Raw genomic sequence first — 18,480 nt, 5'->3', positions numbered from 1 at the left:
GACAAGTGCCTCTGAATTGAGAACACGGTGTACTGGCACAACAGATATATTTTTGAGATTGAAAGACGCGGTTCGAGTACAAAAAAGGAAACTTATTACAAAGTAGTTTTACTTGTTGTTCTTCAAGTTCAGATCGCGTAGGGCTTGTTCCTCTTCTTCCAGTGCATTTACTCTTTGTTGCCCTGCAATGAGAAAAAACAAACTCGCATGAGTAATGCGGCATGTAATGATTTTTAATATCGTTACAAAGTGTCCAAAAGTACAATCTCGACGTTAATCAATTTGTGATATTAGCTCGGTAATCTTCCAATGTCATAGTTCACGACATTTGCAGTTTCAATGTGTCTGAATTGTATACTTCTACAAAAAGTGATAATATCCAAGTTTACAATAAAAGTTTCGTAATTAAATTATTTAGCAACTCAAAGAAAACAATATCAACGAAAGCTAATTAACGATGTAAATTTTACTTAACTCTTATTTCGCATTTGAGTTCCCCCTGTTTTCTTTATGACTCATAACATTAGATTAAATATATATATAGTTCATTTTGATGTTTGTTTAATTGTTTATTCATTTGTCTATGTATATTAATTTGATGACTAAATTTCATTTTATTCAAAGCCAACAACATTTAATGTATAAAGAGAGTTAATCATAGATAGTTACTCGATTGGTTGGTTTTGTGTGTAGTCTAATGTATCTTAGTAATAAAATACAAGACCACTGAGACTTTTTTATAGGTTACATAAACATTTTTTTTTAAAAAAAAAATTAAAAACACATTTGGTTTATTGATAACTATAATAATAACAATAGTAGAATACAAGTTTCTTTTATTGAACTCCCTTGTGTACATTGTTGTTTTTTATTGTAAGTTGTAATTAAGGTCAAATTACTTTCATGTAATCAGGAACAAATTGAGGTTGTTGTTTTCTTTTGTAAAATAAATAAAGCCGAGGCGTCTTTTTCTTTTTGAAAAAAAAATCCAAGTAACTTGACACTTTGTACGGTCTATGGATTTGTATGCACCTAGATAAGTGTGTGTCTTTCTAATTAGAAATAAAATACAAGTGATATGTGATAATTTGTTATATAACCAAAATGATTATCTTACTCTCTTTTCTTCTCTATTGACCTTTTACATCTAATACAATTTATATTCATTTCCTTTGTGGTTATAGCTCATTACAATTTCAATATTTCATTTTATCATGTTATGTAATCTTATCAATCTTTAACTACCTTCTTAATTAATCAATATTTTGGGTCTTAACATGTACGCTTTCTGTTTCGTGATAAGAATAACATCATTCTACATGAAGTTTGTGCTGGTGATGTCGTTCAGAAGAACGATGAAAGTTCCATGACCAAATCATCCAACTTAGAGAATGAAACTCCATCAAAATCATCCACTTGAGATACAAATCTTCACCATCGTCTCAATGAAATCATGAATGGATCTAAGTTGAATTACCATTGGAAACCTGCAAGCACTAGACGGTCGTTTCATCATAGTATGGAACTCGCCAGCAGTGCTCATCTGATATTTTACATGCAGAAATTGGACTAAGGACCTTCGACCTCGCGTGCCAACACTTAACCTGTAGACCAAGGAGCAGACATCCATATGGTATTAACGCCTACCTTTAATTATACCACGATATTGGGTGGACATTTTCTATTGTCTTCGATGGGGAACTGTCTCAAAATTTTACAAATTTTATTAAAACAAGACCATGCCAAATCTAACAGAATAGTATGAATTCGTTTATTTCGTATGTTCTCTCTTCAGTTGCTTACGTGACCTAGAAATAATAAATATCTATATATAAATAACAGTAAAAGCCCACATTTGAATAAACAATCTACATTTGAGACTCAAAAATGTGTATTTGCAATTGTAATCGTAAACATAAGTTTCGAATTCTCAACAGATCTATCTATCTTAATGTTTGAATTCATGAGTCGATCTAAGCTAGACCACCACTGAAGACCTGTAAGCACTGGACGGCCGTTTTGTTCTAGTACGACACGTCTCAGAAGTGCGCACCCATGACCATGCACGTGGGACCCAAATCCAGGACCTCCAGTCTCTCATGAGAACGCTTAACCTCTAGGCTATCGAGTCGACACGCAACGGTGTTAATGTCTAGCTTCAACCAATCCATGATATTGCGCAACTGCTCACCATTGTCCTCAGTGAGTAACTGCCTCCCAACGGACACGGTTGAACCCTATTGGTCATGGTTTCTCATTAGAACTCCAGGAAATTCATCTTGAAGTCAGTGGAGTTTAACCGTGTCTGTCATGAGACAGTTACTCACTGAAGACAATGGTGGATGGTTGATCAATATCGTAGATTCATCTATCTATCCATCTGTGCACTACATTAAGACATAACTTGTGGATATATTCATTTGACTATTGATCATCACTGTGACATGTCATACTATCTAATGTACCTTTTTTGTTGAAATATAAATCAGTTAACTGGACTGTATTATCACTAAATAACAGAGAAAATTTATGTTAAATAAGAAAGTTATCTAACTATTGTTTGATCGATTATTAACATTTTCAGAAATCCAACAGAAAAAAATATCGATTACCGATATTTAGTATTCAGCATCTTGGCTAGTAATGCAATAACAATGATAGGTAATCGATAAAACGAAGAACTCAGTAGTTAAAATTATTAGACATAAATTCACCAATAATACTAAGTGATTGAATTTAATTTAAAGGTATCACACACCTGATATTGCAAACATACAATTACTGTACAACGAGCTACCTAAACTTTTCTTATATCATTTGATATCTTATAAACTGTTATGAAGCATAATATAACAGTAAGCAATTGTCACATTTCCCATTCTCGTTTAATAGAATGCATGATAACTTGTTCAAATCTAAATATCAAACTTCATACAGATCTTAGGTGTACATATAGTTGATGAAGTTTTATACTAATTTATCAAACAACTGTTCTACATTTTTGGAAATAATACTTTCATATCTCATGTTAATTCATTAAGGCAGTAATAATGGTGTATAATTATACATCAAATAATGAAATTGTCTACATTTATAACCAATTAACTGTTGTATTGGTTAGTCTATCTAGTCTTTTAATGATTGACATTTAGATGGAAGGAATGAAAGAAAAAAGGAAACTATTGAACTTATAAGATAAATCTTTGTTTAAATAAAGAGAATCTGTAACCTTATTTATTTATTTATTCCGCTCATTGCTATGAATAATGTTTTTTGAAGTGGAAAATAAATGATTCATACGTTCAATTGATTGATTTTCATTAGTTTACTTAATCTCTTAGTTAGTAATATATAACTAGGAAAATTCAATATTCAAGTATTCTGTTGACAATTTAATTAATAATCAATAATGTTATCAATAATCATTAGATAATAAAAGGAAATTAAAAGGAAGCTTTGTAACTAAGTTTAACACGAAGAAAAATAGGTTGAAATCATATTTGATGGCAAAACATTAATCAGTCAATCTTGTTACTATACTTTCTGATATGCTTGAACTAAGTCGATTTCCACGGTAACGAACGAAAGCCAATGACACAAAGACACGATAAGCTATTCTAATCTGTTGTCCCAGGCCCCGCTAACTAGATGAAGAAGTTCAAGGCAAGTTGGAGAATATACATATATTCCGTAAGCAGCCGAGTACAAGCAAGTCATAAGGGGAAAAACTTAAACGTATATATACAGCAACAAATTGTCCTTGGGCATCATTATAAAATAGCACACTCAAAGAAACAACGGACCAATAGCGTTTAAGATAGTTTACAAGTGCTAAATATGACGTGAAGGTAAAGAGAGCGCTTTTGGCGCGAAAACAGCTAAATTCAAATTTTCAAAATAAAATTACAAAACTAAGCCATTTACCAAGTAAGTTCTGGGGATTTGACATCCCCAACACTTTCAATCTAGTTCAGTCAATTAACATAAAATACTGAGGTATTTAAACACCTTGAAGCAAAAAGCTGCGTTATTACCCTTAATTTAAATTAATGTTTCAACATACCTAAAAATATTGTTTTCACCTGTATTGATCAAGGAGTAAATTCTAACAATTTTTAAAGAAAAAAAGGTAAAACAAATGAATAATACTTGATAATTGTGGTAAATATCTGAATAGGTCGTGGATACACAGGGTTTAACAAAGCTACGTAACGATCGCAAAGCTAATTAAATCAAAAGTCAAAGATAATGGGATGCAAATATATATTTGAATCATATGTTTAGGGATCATAGTATTGTTTGAAGTCTAAGCTGAATACATATCTTAAGAGATGCTCAGCACAGCGTACCTGAATATGATCTGACAAGGATGGTAGACTAAATGCCTTTGTCCAAGTTTGAGTTTACTAAAACTAATAAGGTTAGCGCCAATGTCAAGGACTTACAGTACTTTTCATTTTGAAGCTTTATTTACTGCCACACATGTAAATTATTGGTGATTTATGTCATTGTAAATACTATTGGTTACTATTTCTATTTATTATAAACTTACTTACGCCTGTTACTCCCAATGGAGCATAGGCCGCCGACCAGCTTTCTCCAACCCACTCTGTCCTGGGCCTTCATTTCTAGTTCTATCCATTTTTTGTTCATTCTTCTCATGTCTGTCTCTATTTCTCGGCGTAATGTGTTGTTTGGTCTTCCTCTTCTCCTTTGGCCTTCAGGATTCTATGTGAGGGCTTGTCTTGTGACGCAGTTGGGTGATTTCCTCAAAGTGTGCCCAATCCACTTCCAGCGCTTCTTCCTGATTTCTTCCTCCGCCGGATGGAATCTGGTTTGTTGTCTCCCACAGTAACTTGTTGCTGATAGTGTCTGGCCATCGGATCCTAAGTATCTTGCGTAGACAACTGTTGATAAACACCTGTAGCTTCTGGAATATTAATTATCAGGAGGGGGTTTTGTGGAGATTTTAGTAATTTTATATAGTTGAGATCATGAGTCAATTGAAGCTAGACTACCATGAAAAACCTGGAATCACTGGACGGCCGTTTCATTCTATTGTGGGACTCCTCAACAGTGCGCATCTACTATCCTGCCTCGCGAGCTTCGAACCCAGGACCTACCAGTGGAGTTCAACTAGGTCTGTTGGGAGATATCAACTCACTGAAGACATTGGTGAATGGTTGTTCAATTTCGTGAAAGAATATTAATTCACAAACAGAAACTGTATCATAATAATGATTATGATGGACTTAAGTAATTCTGTCGTAATTTTCTTTTTACACTTTGTTTGCTTAATAATAAATCCAATGTTTACCTTTATCTAACTACACTATCTGTTTATGACAAATAATAGAGAGAAAAAAGAAGACATAACAACAAAATAAACAAATAAACAACCTCAATCAATAATTAGGCACAAAAAACAGACTTGTTGTTACGTTTATTGTAAATTTTAGTGACTGTTTATCTGTAGATTTATTTCTTTGTTCTAATATATGATTTTGTTAGAGACTATACAATGCATATATATACGTATATGTGTATGGATATAAATTACATTTGTATACTTTACTAAGTATTTATGTGCACACTACTAACAGTTTAGTTTATATTTATGCTTATTCATTTCTGTACATCTAGACGGATGATTTTCAGGTTGATTTAGGTTAAAAAAATGGTTTGTAAGAGACAAATTATGTAGAAGTAACATGAACGATTTAATCAGACTGATAATGTTATTGTGGATACTTAAAGATTGAAATTCATTGTAACTTAGTCAAACGAACAAATAAGTTCAAGTAGGAGATGTGTGGCGATTGTTAGATACTGTAGTTTGCATAACTGACTGATCTTACTTAAACAATTCTCGAGGTTGAAATGCGAAGCCATGGGCAATTAAGTTAAACTCTGTTCGGTATGAGTAAGTTACCCCAAAACACTATTAAAAGACGATTGTTTAATATCTCAATTTGACTGAGCGTAGAAATGTAAACTGTTGGATACTGATCCAGTGGTTTGAAAGTGAAGTATCTCAAGGCTCTAAGATCGATTTCTGGATGCGTGATCGTGAATGCTCATATCTAGCAAGTCTCGTGTAAGGATAAAACAGCTGTTCGATGTTGTCTGGATAGCAATGCTTATTTAACCTAGGACGGTCTGTGATGTAAACTGGGACAAGAACATTTCCACTGTATTTCTCCTAAACAGTCATATATAGAATAATAGAAATTACTTATTTATTAAACCCACAACAATTATTATCTGCCGTTCATTCTTCAACTTTATTTTATGAAGTATCTAAATATGACATTTCATTCAAGACGTTATTCAATGGTAGTATATTGTAGCGATTGTGGTTACGTTGGGGAAGACTTGTAAGTTATGTGGTTGTTGTCAGTTCACACAGAACGGTTGTCAGAACAGGCTAATTTAGCACTTGTGGAATAATTAATACAGCTGAAGTCTACTTGAAGTAAGCGATAATAATGTTATTCAGCACCGAGTTCAGAGAATATATGACAATCAATGTTTCCAGTGTTGAATATTTGTTATTCTATAACGCATAGATCCATCATATGAGACTTATTTTTTTTAGTTATTTACTTTTCACTGACCTATTGCTTCACACAGGATGGGTTAAAGACTGCTGAGTCTAACTATGTTCCAAGGATAAGTTTCTTTTTAACGTTTTTACACTAATGTGTAATTCACTCGATATCTTAATCTATCAATTTCCTGTTTTGACTGCCGGACTGTTTGAATTTTAAACCTGTCATTATGCTGTGATCGATTGATTTTCTTACTTACCGTAAGTATATCTTATGTGCTAAATCGTTTGTCCACCCTTCCTGTCTTCCGAATTCTCTAAAATGCGTTACTCTGCACATGTTCCTTCAGAAAATAACATAAAACTGTATGACAGACGTAAACATATTAGTTTCTGAACATTACACCGAAATATTCATCATATTACAATGAATCAATGAACTTAATAAAACAAAAGAGAAAAATAGACTAATAAAAGGTCACTGAGTTTTACCCCCTTCGTTAGTCTATTTGATGTCGACATTTATTTTCTTCTCTATAACCATGTTGCTTAAATCGATCAGCATCTTCCCCGTGGGGTTAATCAAATGAAATGTCCTTTGAATTTCTCTAAAAGAAGTAGGAGAACAAATCAATGTTAATGGCTTGAGATGAGTCACTTGAACGTTAGGATTATTATATTAACTAACCTATATATATGATAGACAGAGATTATTGGATAGAAATATGAGCGGACTCATACCTTTTTATGAGAATTGATTTCAATATAATTTGATTGCTTCACAGACCGATCTCATTACACTTCATATATGTTTTTATTAGACTAAGTGGAATTAGAGAGATGAGTAAATAAAAGATAAATTTATAGACTATAGATTGTATGGTAGTTAGAATTGAATTACAGTAGGCTAGTTTACAGTCATTTTTTTAATATTGATCACATTTCATACACAAGTGACATTTACTGGGGAATCATTAAAAATCATAGAGCACTAGATAATTCTCTCATTATAATTTTTAATACATCTCAGACTTCATTATGGAACAAGTCAAGAAAGTTTTTAGATTGTTGTGAAGACGGTTGAGTTTAAAGTTTTATATCAATGATTGATTTCGTTTGGAGTACATTCGAACATCAAGATATACTGAGTGATCGTTTCATCACAATGTAGGACTCTTCAAAAGTACATAGCCACCAGTCCACTATTCTCACAGCTTTTCAGACCGGATCAATACATATCTAGGCTACGAAACGTCAATCGCAATAATATATTTATATTTTTTTCTGAAATTAATTTTGTTATGTTAAACAGAATTGAAACTCCGCCTGCAGCTCTTCTAGAGTTACTGCCGGTCCCAAGCCTGGGTAAAGGAGGAGGGTTGGGCATGGGGTTGGCGACCCCATCCCGTAGAAAAACTAACTCGCTAGAAAAACGCCAACCAGAATAAATGGAATTGAGTTTAATACTGTAAATGATTCCCTGGATGATTTATGTTTATTTATATACAAATATTAGAAATTAAACACTTAAGTAACCTTCAAAATTATTAGATTTCTTAGTTATTTAACTACATTGTGTAAATAAGCTTTCGATTTCAGAAATGTAAAAGAAATTTAGAAGCCAATAAAATATAAGGATGAACTCATCTGAATTGGTGAATCAATCGAACTTTATGACAATTCGCTTTGCATGTATTAAACTCTTGAAGAAATCGCATTATCAGTTATTCACCAAGTGACAGGTTAGTTGGTTAAGTAGGATTAACAATATAAATAACCATTTCCACATATGACCTCCCAAAATTGTTATTTTATAATCCCATTCCCACAACTTGAGCGTATTTATTTAAAAAGAACAGTTTGTGGGGGATAAATTTCCTTTAAAGATATTTATAGTTAAAAGAAGTATTTGGAATAGCACTCTTTAGTATGGATACATTCCTATTCAGATAAATGAGATCAAATAGGGATAATGAGATCAAACAACCGATAGCAAGTTTTGGAAGACCAATTAACTTCTTAAATTCACTATACTCTAACAGGTTTGATTACTCTTGCTTCAAAATATGTTTTGATTTATACAAACCTCCTATTCACCAGTTGATTTGGTTTAATCTAACATTTAATTAAGGCATTAAACAAAAGTGATATTGCCTTAATAAAAACTGTCTTTTTAATGACTTTGTTCTGGAAACTGTACTATTACAAACGATATACAATTCATAAAAAATAAGGTTCATCAAAACTATGAAGACTGGGAAAAAGTACCATTTTTATTAAGAAACTGAACATATAGTAGTAATTGAACTAGAAACGATTATCAAGGCAACGCTGAAACTTAATCAAGATTAGTATTAATGCAAGTAAGCTTAGAGATTATGATTGAATCACTATCTAGAAAATGGAATGCAGTAAAATAGATCATGAATAAATTTGTTCCAGGTAAGCTATATTCATAGAATTTGTGTGGTATATAAGGGGCAATTTACAAAACAAGATAATATGAATCATGATAGGAGAGATTAAATAAACCATTTTTTGTATACATTGTTCTGGATTCTCTATATATGTAACAAGGTTTCCATTAATAGGAAAAAGAAAACAAACGAACTGTGGCAAACTTCTCTTCAGCTTGTGGATGACTTCTAATTAGAAGTTTCTTGTACTTTAATTATATTTATTGATAAGGTGTTTCAGCATGTTACATCTGGTGTAGTCATTGTTACGTGATTCTTGATGTATCATGGATAAGAAGCTCATCAAATGAACATAATGGTTACAGTTATTCCATTTTTTATGATTTGTAAATTTTCTTTAATTTATATTTATCTTATATTGAAACACATAATTAAATTGAACATTGAGTCAAAGTTCAATGTTCTAAATTTCAAACATCAATAAGTTGGTCATATAACTTGAGGTAGTCATATATTGTCTATCAATAAGTTACTCTTTTATTCTCAGTATGGTTGAACTTCAGCAGTCATGAATTTAAGCAATACATTCAGTTGAATAATTCATTATTGTTTATTGTGTGACGACAATTATTGTCAAGTATTAAGTAATAGAAGCATAATTATCATTCTGAATATGATCTTGGACATTACATTATTTTGAACTTTATTGATTGTTATGTCTAGTTTTTGATAATAATCATATGCTCACTAGTGACTGACTCCATGAGGTGTTTCCTGCAGTTTTAGTGAGAAGCAGTAACCAGTGGAGTTCAACCAGGTCTGTTGAGAGATATCAACTCACTGAAAATATTGGTGAATGGTTGCTCAATTTCGTGGATTGGTTGAAGTTAGATATTAACACCGTTGGATGCCGGCTCAGTGGTCTAGTGGTCAAGCGCTCGCGCGCGAGACTAATGGGTCCTGGGTTGGAATCTTGTGAGGCAGGATCGTGGATGCCCACTGCTGAGGAGTCCCATAATAAGACGAAACGGCCGTCCAGTGCGTGCAGGTTTTCGATGGTGGTCTAGCTTCAATTGACTCATGATCTCAACTATATAAAAATAACAGATGGAGTTTTTTAAGTTTATTTTATACATAGAGATATATATTCCATTTTCATTTGCTAATTATTTTTTTTGTATTTTCTGCATAATTGGTATACTGAAATGATTAACATAGTCTAATCACTTAACGTTACATTTCGATCTACTTTGATGATTACATTAAAATTAATAATGTTTTCTCAGTATAGTTTCAAGGATATCAAAAGTGATGAAGTTGTCTTATTATATTCAATATTAACCTAGTAAACAATAAATTCCATTGTCATTTTTTACTATCCACAGAGAACAGTGTTACATACATTAATGAAAAGAAAAAAAGGTTTTTTTATCTACTTTGTTGGAAGTTTTTACTCAGATTGGTTTGAAATGTATGTTAAACTTAAATATAATTGATTATGATTTGGTATTTGACGACAACCTATTTGATACTCATGCTGAATGTGTTAATGATAAAAAGTTATGTACAAGAATCATGAAACCGAATCACTTTATTGAATATTTCTTTTTGGATTCCCCGTTAATACCTCTTCAGTCTTAATTAGACGTAGTAATAATACTACTTTTTTTAAAGGTTAGTGTTAATCAAATTGTCAAATGTCAATCTATGTGAAAAAAAATTCTTTTTTTTTCAACGAACCTTGAACAAATTTAGTAGAATGAGTCAATCTACTTATTAGTAATATATTCTTTCAAACCAACATAACCCCGGAATTCAATCGATGAAACATTTTAACAGAATTACTTAAAATAAATGTGTGGTTTGAACGATTACCAGTATTATTTTTCCAAAATACCGTCCAATGAATACTAAAATAATCATAACATACAGATCTGTATGTATGACCGGTGTCACTTACTTTATTATTATTATTACTATTAGCTTTATTCAATACTATATTTTTGGTACAATATAGAATTCTCAGCACAAAGTACTTCAACAAGTTTCCGCTTCTTACTTCTTCTTCCTTCCTGACGATAAATATTGAGTGATCGCCAGTTAGAAGTTAGCAGCCCCGTCAATCGACATCTGGATAATGTACATTCTTCTCGCTGCATATTGCCAGCAACCACTATATCTCTGATTAGGCCTTCTGTAACCTTTACAGCGAAAGGTCTTACACTTTTCAGAAACTCACCTGAATAGGTTGTGCGATTAACAGTCATAATGATGTAATTAAACAAACAAAATAAGATAACTTGCTGAAATATCTAGATGACAGGAACAGATAGCCCAGATGTTATTGAAAACACAAATATAATTGTTAGTCGTGAACTTAATTATAAAAAGTTACTAAGATAGTAACCTATTCCTCACTGTCCTTAGATTCGTTTTACTGAAGAGATAAATAACACCCACCGAACTCACAATGTGTTGAACTGTTTATGTAAATAATAATAATATTTTATATTTGTTTACTTATTGTTTATTTAATACAATTCAACAGAATAGACTACTAACATTTGAAAAAATCTTTTGATTGACATTATTAAGTTAATGTTTTTTTATTGTTCCAACAACAGGTATAATTAGTTGGATTTTATAACTGTTGTTAATCTTCAATAGAGTAAGTTGTCGAACCCTTCAGTATGATTCAGGTATGATTGGCGGCCTGCTTAAACATCTGGGCTACCTGTTCCTGTCATCTAGATATTTCAACAAGTTATCTTATTTTGTTTGTTTAATTACATCATTATGACTGTTAATCGCACAACCTATTCAGGTGAGTTTCTGAAAAGTGTAAGACCTTTCGCTGTAAAGGTTACAGAAGGCCTAATCAGAGATATAGTGGTTGCTGGCAATATGCAGCGAGAAGAATGTACATTATCCAGATGTCGATTGACGGGGCTGCTAACTTCTAACTGGCGATCACTCAATATTTATCGTCAGGAAGGACGAAGAAGTAAGAAGCGGAAACTTGTTGAAGTACTTTGTGCTGAGAATTCTATATTGTACCAAAAATATAATATTGAATAAAGCTAATAATAATAGTAATAAGTATGCGAAAGGTGTTCTTTTTAACTGTATGAGAACTGAATAATATATGCAATATTTACAACCAATAGTCTTTCTTTGTAACGCAGCAACCACATGACAAACAAACTTTTGCGTCGTACATTTCAGTTTTAATTTTAATGATCGTACTTTCATGCACCTATGTTTGTTGTCCTGTCTGCATAGCAGAAGATTCGTCATAACGTATCAAACTAACTGGGTAATCCAGTTTACTGCAGTAAATATCGTAACATTCATAACAATTTGATGTTGCCTGCAAATTAGCATGCGTCATTTAATCTTTGCTTAATATCATTACTTCTAGTATAACATTAGCTTACAGGTAAACACTGAAAAACACTCACAAAATGTTTACTAAGCAGATCATAAAACGAACTGGGAATCATGAACAAAGCTTTATCTCACAAAAATATTTAGTTTACTCAATATTTATTTATTAGATAACCCATACCACATACGGTTTGGATGAATCGACAATAAAAGCAATAATTTGGTTAGCTATCGCAAAACACTCAAGAGATGCTGTGTTGCTCGAGTAAAATCTTTTATATATCAAACATTAAGGAATCAAACAATATAAATATGCTGAGTAGCACAGCATCTCTTGAGTGTTTTGCGATAGCTAACCAAATTATTGCTTTTATTGTCGATTCGTCCAAACCGTATGTGGTATGGGTTATCTAATAAATAAATATTGAGTAAACTAAATATTTTTGTGAGACAAAGCTTTATTCATGATTCCCAGTTCGTTTTATGCTCTGTTTGGCAAACAGCACATGTGATGATAAATCTCTGAGTAAAACTAAAAAGCAAGAATACGCAGTTATGGATCCTGGAGAATCTGTTGGGTTTTTTCATTATACAACAAAATATGAACATACTGTTATGTCAGTGAAGTCAGTTTGTTGATGATTAACTGTCAATGAGATAAAAATTGTTAAGAAGACCTGAGGTGGTGGAGAGATTGTTGAACTAATATATCTTCATCAATTATAACAGTGTTTTGGTAGTGTCGGTAGATTTGTTATTCAGAAGCACAACCCTTCCTTAATACAACTACTCTATACATCTTCAACCGGGGATCCCATCATACATAGTTTGCAGATGCCCGGTAATTTGAAATTCGGTTACATTAGTATTTGCGACAGGGTTATCAGCTCCCTACTCATAAATTATCCTTTTTGAAGATCAAGATATATAGTAACATGTGTATTTTGCATTGTGATTATGTTGTCTTTTGTGGTTGACATTTTGTGGCAGCTAATATAAACATGTGAAATGTCTGGTGAAACTGGTGTTGGCGGAGACGGGTAGAAGATTTAGAACACTATAATTAGCCCGCCACATGGAAATGAACTCTATCAAAATAAATTACAATGAAAAACTAGTTAAGTTTGTCCGAATTATATGACTGAAGTGGTGGCTACAACAAAACTGTTCTAGTTAATAGAGCTGGGGAATTAAAATATACAAGCAGTTTAATAAAAGATCTAATCACCCCTAGCTGCTTATTGTCTTAGTGTACATAATCATCCACAAAAGTCACTGCAAGATAATAGCTTATTCTAAACAAATAATAGCTTCTGGACAAGCCTTATGAAATATAATGATAATCTAATTTCGTCAGTAGTGACACTGGGGGCATGGATGTTAGTCAAAATGACCTATAAAGTCAGATCAAGCATGTGACTGTAAAGTAAACCAATTAGATTTCATTGTTTGCCGTATGCTCAGTTGTGTGTTTGGTTCTAATCACTTATTTGTATCTCTTTCCATGATACCGTTTCTGTCTGTCTGTGACGGGTAGAACCTATAGTATCTGACCGGTGTATTGAATATCGTTAATTTCATTGTGTTTTGGATGCATCTGTCTTACCCAAATTTTGAACTTGTTTGTTTGTAACTTTGACCTCAGACATTTTGGTTTCACTCTGTTTTTGGTTTGGTATTTGGGAAGTTTTGCTCCGGAAACCTAAAAAATGGAAGGTTTGATGTGTAATTGTTACGATTATGTGGTGTTTATATGAACCAATGCTTTCTTTGTATTGATGACTGTTTTGATTTTGAATTCTAAATACAGTACATTCGTTTGTAGTGGCCTAAATCTGATTCTGTCTATACTCGTATATAATAAATGACTTTATTCCGCGTTGGTGAACAACGGAGTTAAATAAGTCAAATACGAGAATGGAATTAGGATACATATATTTTCTACAGTCGAGAATGGAATTAGGATACATATATTTTCTACAGTCATTGATTTGGCCAGAGAATCAGAACGATGAAGTAAATAGATGAGAGCAGAACATAAATGACGCGCATTGGAGATGGCTGGGAAGCCAACTCGCTATGAGCAAGCATTAATCAACATTTATAGTCAGACAAAAATGAATAACAGACATGCGATGAATAAGATACGAAATGTGCATACACATGCGCTCATATAAAAAATATAGTCAAGGTCATTAAGCGAATAATTAACAAGATCAAAATATGACTCATAACATTATAGGTGAATTGGCTTGTCCAGAAACTAGAATAAACTATGTAGGTGTAATATAGTACACGACGTTACACTACTCCCCACATAGCTCCCCCCAGAGTTTCTGGAGGAAACACTGGTATGCAAAATAAACAAGGGAGAGGAGGTGTATATGCGTTCACAAAACGAAATTAAAGTATTAGCACATTAATTTGATAATAACACTGAAATGGCATGTGGATAACGTTAATAATATGTAGAGAAAAATAAGGTTGTACTATATCGAATAAGTTAGTGTCAATCGATGGGCGAGTTTATTAAACGAAAGTGTCATACTTATGTAAAAATGTACATGAATATTCTCAAAATGAGGACAGAAATGGAAATGTTAGCATGTGATTATGAGCAAATTAGTAAGCGTACAAAAAAATTTAACATGCATTTATGTAGTGACTGTCCTAATAATAAAATAACATGTTCGTATAAGCAATTCGAAATATCGTGAAAATAGAGTAATAAATCGTTAATAGGTATGACAGCGGAATAAATCGTGGAAATAAGTAATGTAGAATATAATAGAAATTGGTCTGTAGTGCCGATTGAATATGAGGATAAAGAACAGCGAAATATGTTCCGATAAGCCGCAGTAAAGTAAATAGCGTCGATCAGCGACTAGTAGATTCGAATTCGCATACCTGGAGTTCGTGTGTGGTAAAAATAATCGAGTCGTAGGATGATGACTGCATCAACGGTTGAAATTCATTGCTGTACTGCTATTGATAATGATAATAAAATGCGAAGTCAGTGTGTGTTGTCGCTTGCGTTGAGTTATTGTTAAATATGTATTAGTAGAATGACCAGAGGAACAGGATAGTGACTGCTGAGACGAGATATGCGGAGTCGTATTCCTTTTTGGTCATGAAGCCTAAAGTGGTTTGTGTAGTTAGAGGGATATGCGCTCAACCTCGTTTGTTACGAAACCGTATTAAGGCGTAATAAAAATACCAATACATATGATAATAAATGATAGCGAATGAGACTGACTTGAATGTGACGAACAAGAGTGAATCTTTGAGAGACCAGCTCTAAACTCTATGTTCTGGTGTACAGTGCAATGGAAATAGAATATTAGTTGTAGTAATCGAATAGTGTTTATAGGTAATGGATGATGCAGCATTCAGTTATACATGTGAATGAATAGATAATATGAACATAATCATTACTATACGGCTGGTAATGCGGCGTCGAATACTTGATTTGTGTATAGACATTAAAGTAGGGATCATAGTGTAACCAAAAATTGCGGAAGTTCGGTTTAAGTTGTCGCTGAAAATGTAGGAAACGACGATTGTTGCGTACCAATGAAATGAATGAACATCAGTTGTCTATCGAGAACATAAGTTCCTACTATCGGGAGTATGACTCCAAACTTATGTCTATGATAGAGTGTAATATTAAGCCGAAAATGACATGAAAAAAAATTGGAACGAACTCACCCGAATCAGGAAAATTTTTCGTCATTGAATAATAAAAATAATCCAGTGAGTTTTGAATATCATAACGTGTAATGTCCATATAATTATGATTTGTTCGATTAGTGATTCGACAGCGTAAATGCCATAGTTTAACGTTAATACGAACAAAAATAATAATTCCACGTTAGTTGATGATATGAAATTATTGTAATAATGAGCATATAGAGGTTATTCGAATCATAACAGAATATGTCGTCGACGGTTCCATTTTTGGTTTGTGTTCGCTCGTTGCGGTCGCCAATTATGTAGTGAGTTCGTACGCAGAGGTTGTCGATTCTTGTCCGTGTTCGTTCAGCGAGGCATCCAATTATGTTGCGTGTTCGTAAGTCGGACTAACCAGTTATGTAGTGGCCTAAATCTGATTCTGTCTATACTCGTATATAATAAATGACTTTATTCCGCGTTGGTGAACAACGGAGTTAAATAAGTCAAATACGAGAATGGAATTAGGATACATATATTTTCTACAGTCATTGATTTGGCCAGAGAATCAGAACGATGAAGTAAATAGATGAGAGCAGAACATAAATGACGCGCATTGGAGATGGCTGGGAAGCCAACTCGCTATGAGCAAGCATTAATCAACATTTATAGTCAGACAAAAATGAATAACAGACATGCGATGAATAAGATACGAAATGTGCATACACATGCGCTCATATAAAAAATATAGTCAAGGTCATTAAGCGAATAATTAACAAGATCAAAATATGACTCATAACATTATAGGTGAATTGGCTTGTCCAGAAACTAGAATAAACTATGTAGGTGTAATATAGTACACGACGTTACACTACTCCCCACACGTTCATGCTCATCTAATACTTCTTGATGAAATTGCGTTATTGCTGGGATTACTAGTTCATACTATAATTCGAATACTCTTAAATATCACAGATTATTATTTGAACAATATATATTCTGGTTGATTAATTGTAATTTATGAATAAACTTTGGTGCCTGAATTGGAATTCGGTTCTATTGTTATTTAGGGTCGTGAATTACGAGTGGATCGGTTGACTGTGCTTCATTAACGGACGAGAGAAAAATTTGGACGAACATAGGTTTTTTAAATTTGGTATTTGATTCCTCACACTTTGGATTTCATTGGACGTTCATATAGGATCGAATTTCAGTTCTATCTGTTGGTTTCATTGGATTTCTTTTTCAAAGTAGTGCTAAGTTTGTGGCGGTAAATAAATCCCCAAGACAAATAGTTCCATAAGTCTTCGATATTTGATGCTGACCTCATTGGTTTTAATGGACAATTCTAGCTGAAGGCGCTTGGTCACGCATTTGCACCAGATCACGATTGGGTACGTCGTGCTACACATCTCCTGTAACTGTTGGCCAGATTAGATCAAACGCTTCTCAAGATATCGATTGCCTTTCAGATATGACTTCGAACCTCTCCACTTCTAACTTCTGACTTAATTGGATTGGAATACTTCGATTATAGAGGTGTTACTGGTAAAGGTGTTGCCAAACTTCGAATACTTGTGGCATCTTTAGGTTCCCACAGGAACCTAGGTATATTAACGATAATAAGAAAAAAAGAAATTGGTAAATCATAATAAGATGTTACCCTTAGTCCTTAAGAATAGGTCAAGTTGCATCTTAAAGGATTCCTGAGAAGTCGCTTGGACTAGCTCAGTCGGCGGCGAATTCCAGGATTTGACTACTCTTAAGGAGTAGAAGTTGTGTCTACAGTCCGTTCTGCTATGTTGAGTCTCCAATATCTGGGTGTTCCCCCTTAGGTTAATATTGTGACTAAGCTTAGGTAAATGCTTAAGGGGATGACCAGAAGTGTTAAGGATACTATAAGCCATAAGAAGGTCATTTCTAAGACGCCTATACTCCAATGGGTAAAGGTCAAGTGATTGGAGGCGCTCTTCATAAGGTTTGAATTTGAGTCCACAAACTGATTTCGTGACTCACCGTTGGATACGCCCAAGAGTGTCCCTATCCTTTTGAAGAAAGGGAGGAAATAATATGTTCTCATACTCTAAATGGGGACGAATAAAAAGGTTGGTTACGTGGAAAGTTTTATCGTCAAACTGGCCAAAAGTGCGCTTCAATGTTACCAGTGCAAGGTTTGCTGGAAAAGCGTTTTTGTCACAGCATACGACTTCAAATAATAAGTAGTTGTGTATACTATCCCATATCAGGGACTCCATAATTTTAGACGGTATAGAGAGAAGGACCACCGGTCGGTAGCTTGAGGGTTCACTGCGTCGACAAATTTTGAAAACTGCCTTTGTGCATGTGTTTCTTATATGTTTATATCGCCTGTACGCGCCGTTGTTATCTGTTCGTTTATATTCAGCCCAACTGTGCCTTTAGCGACTTAGCAAACGAACAGTGAGGTTCTTGATGATT

This window comes from Schistosoma mansoni, chromosome W (genome assembly GCF_000237925.1).
Source record: "Schistosoma mansoni strain Puerto Rico chromosome W, complete genome".
Classification (NCBI taxonomy): domain Eukaryota; kingdom Metazoa; phylum Platyhelminthes; class Trematoda; order Strigeidida; family Schistosomatidae; genus Schistosoma; species Schistosoma mansoni.
This window is presented reverse-complemented; position numbering follows the sequence as displayed.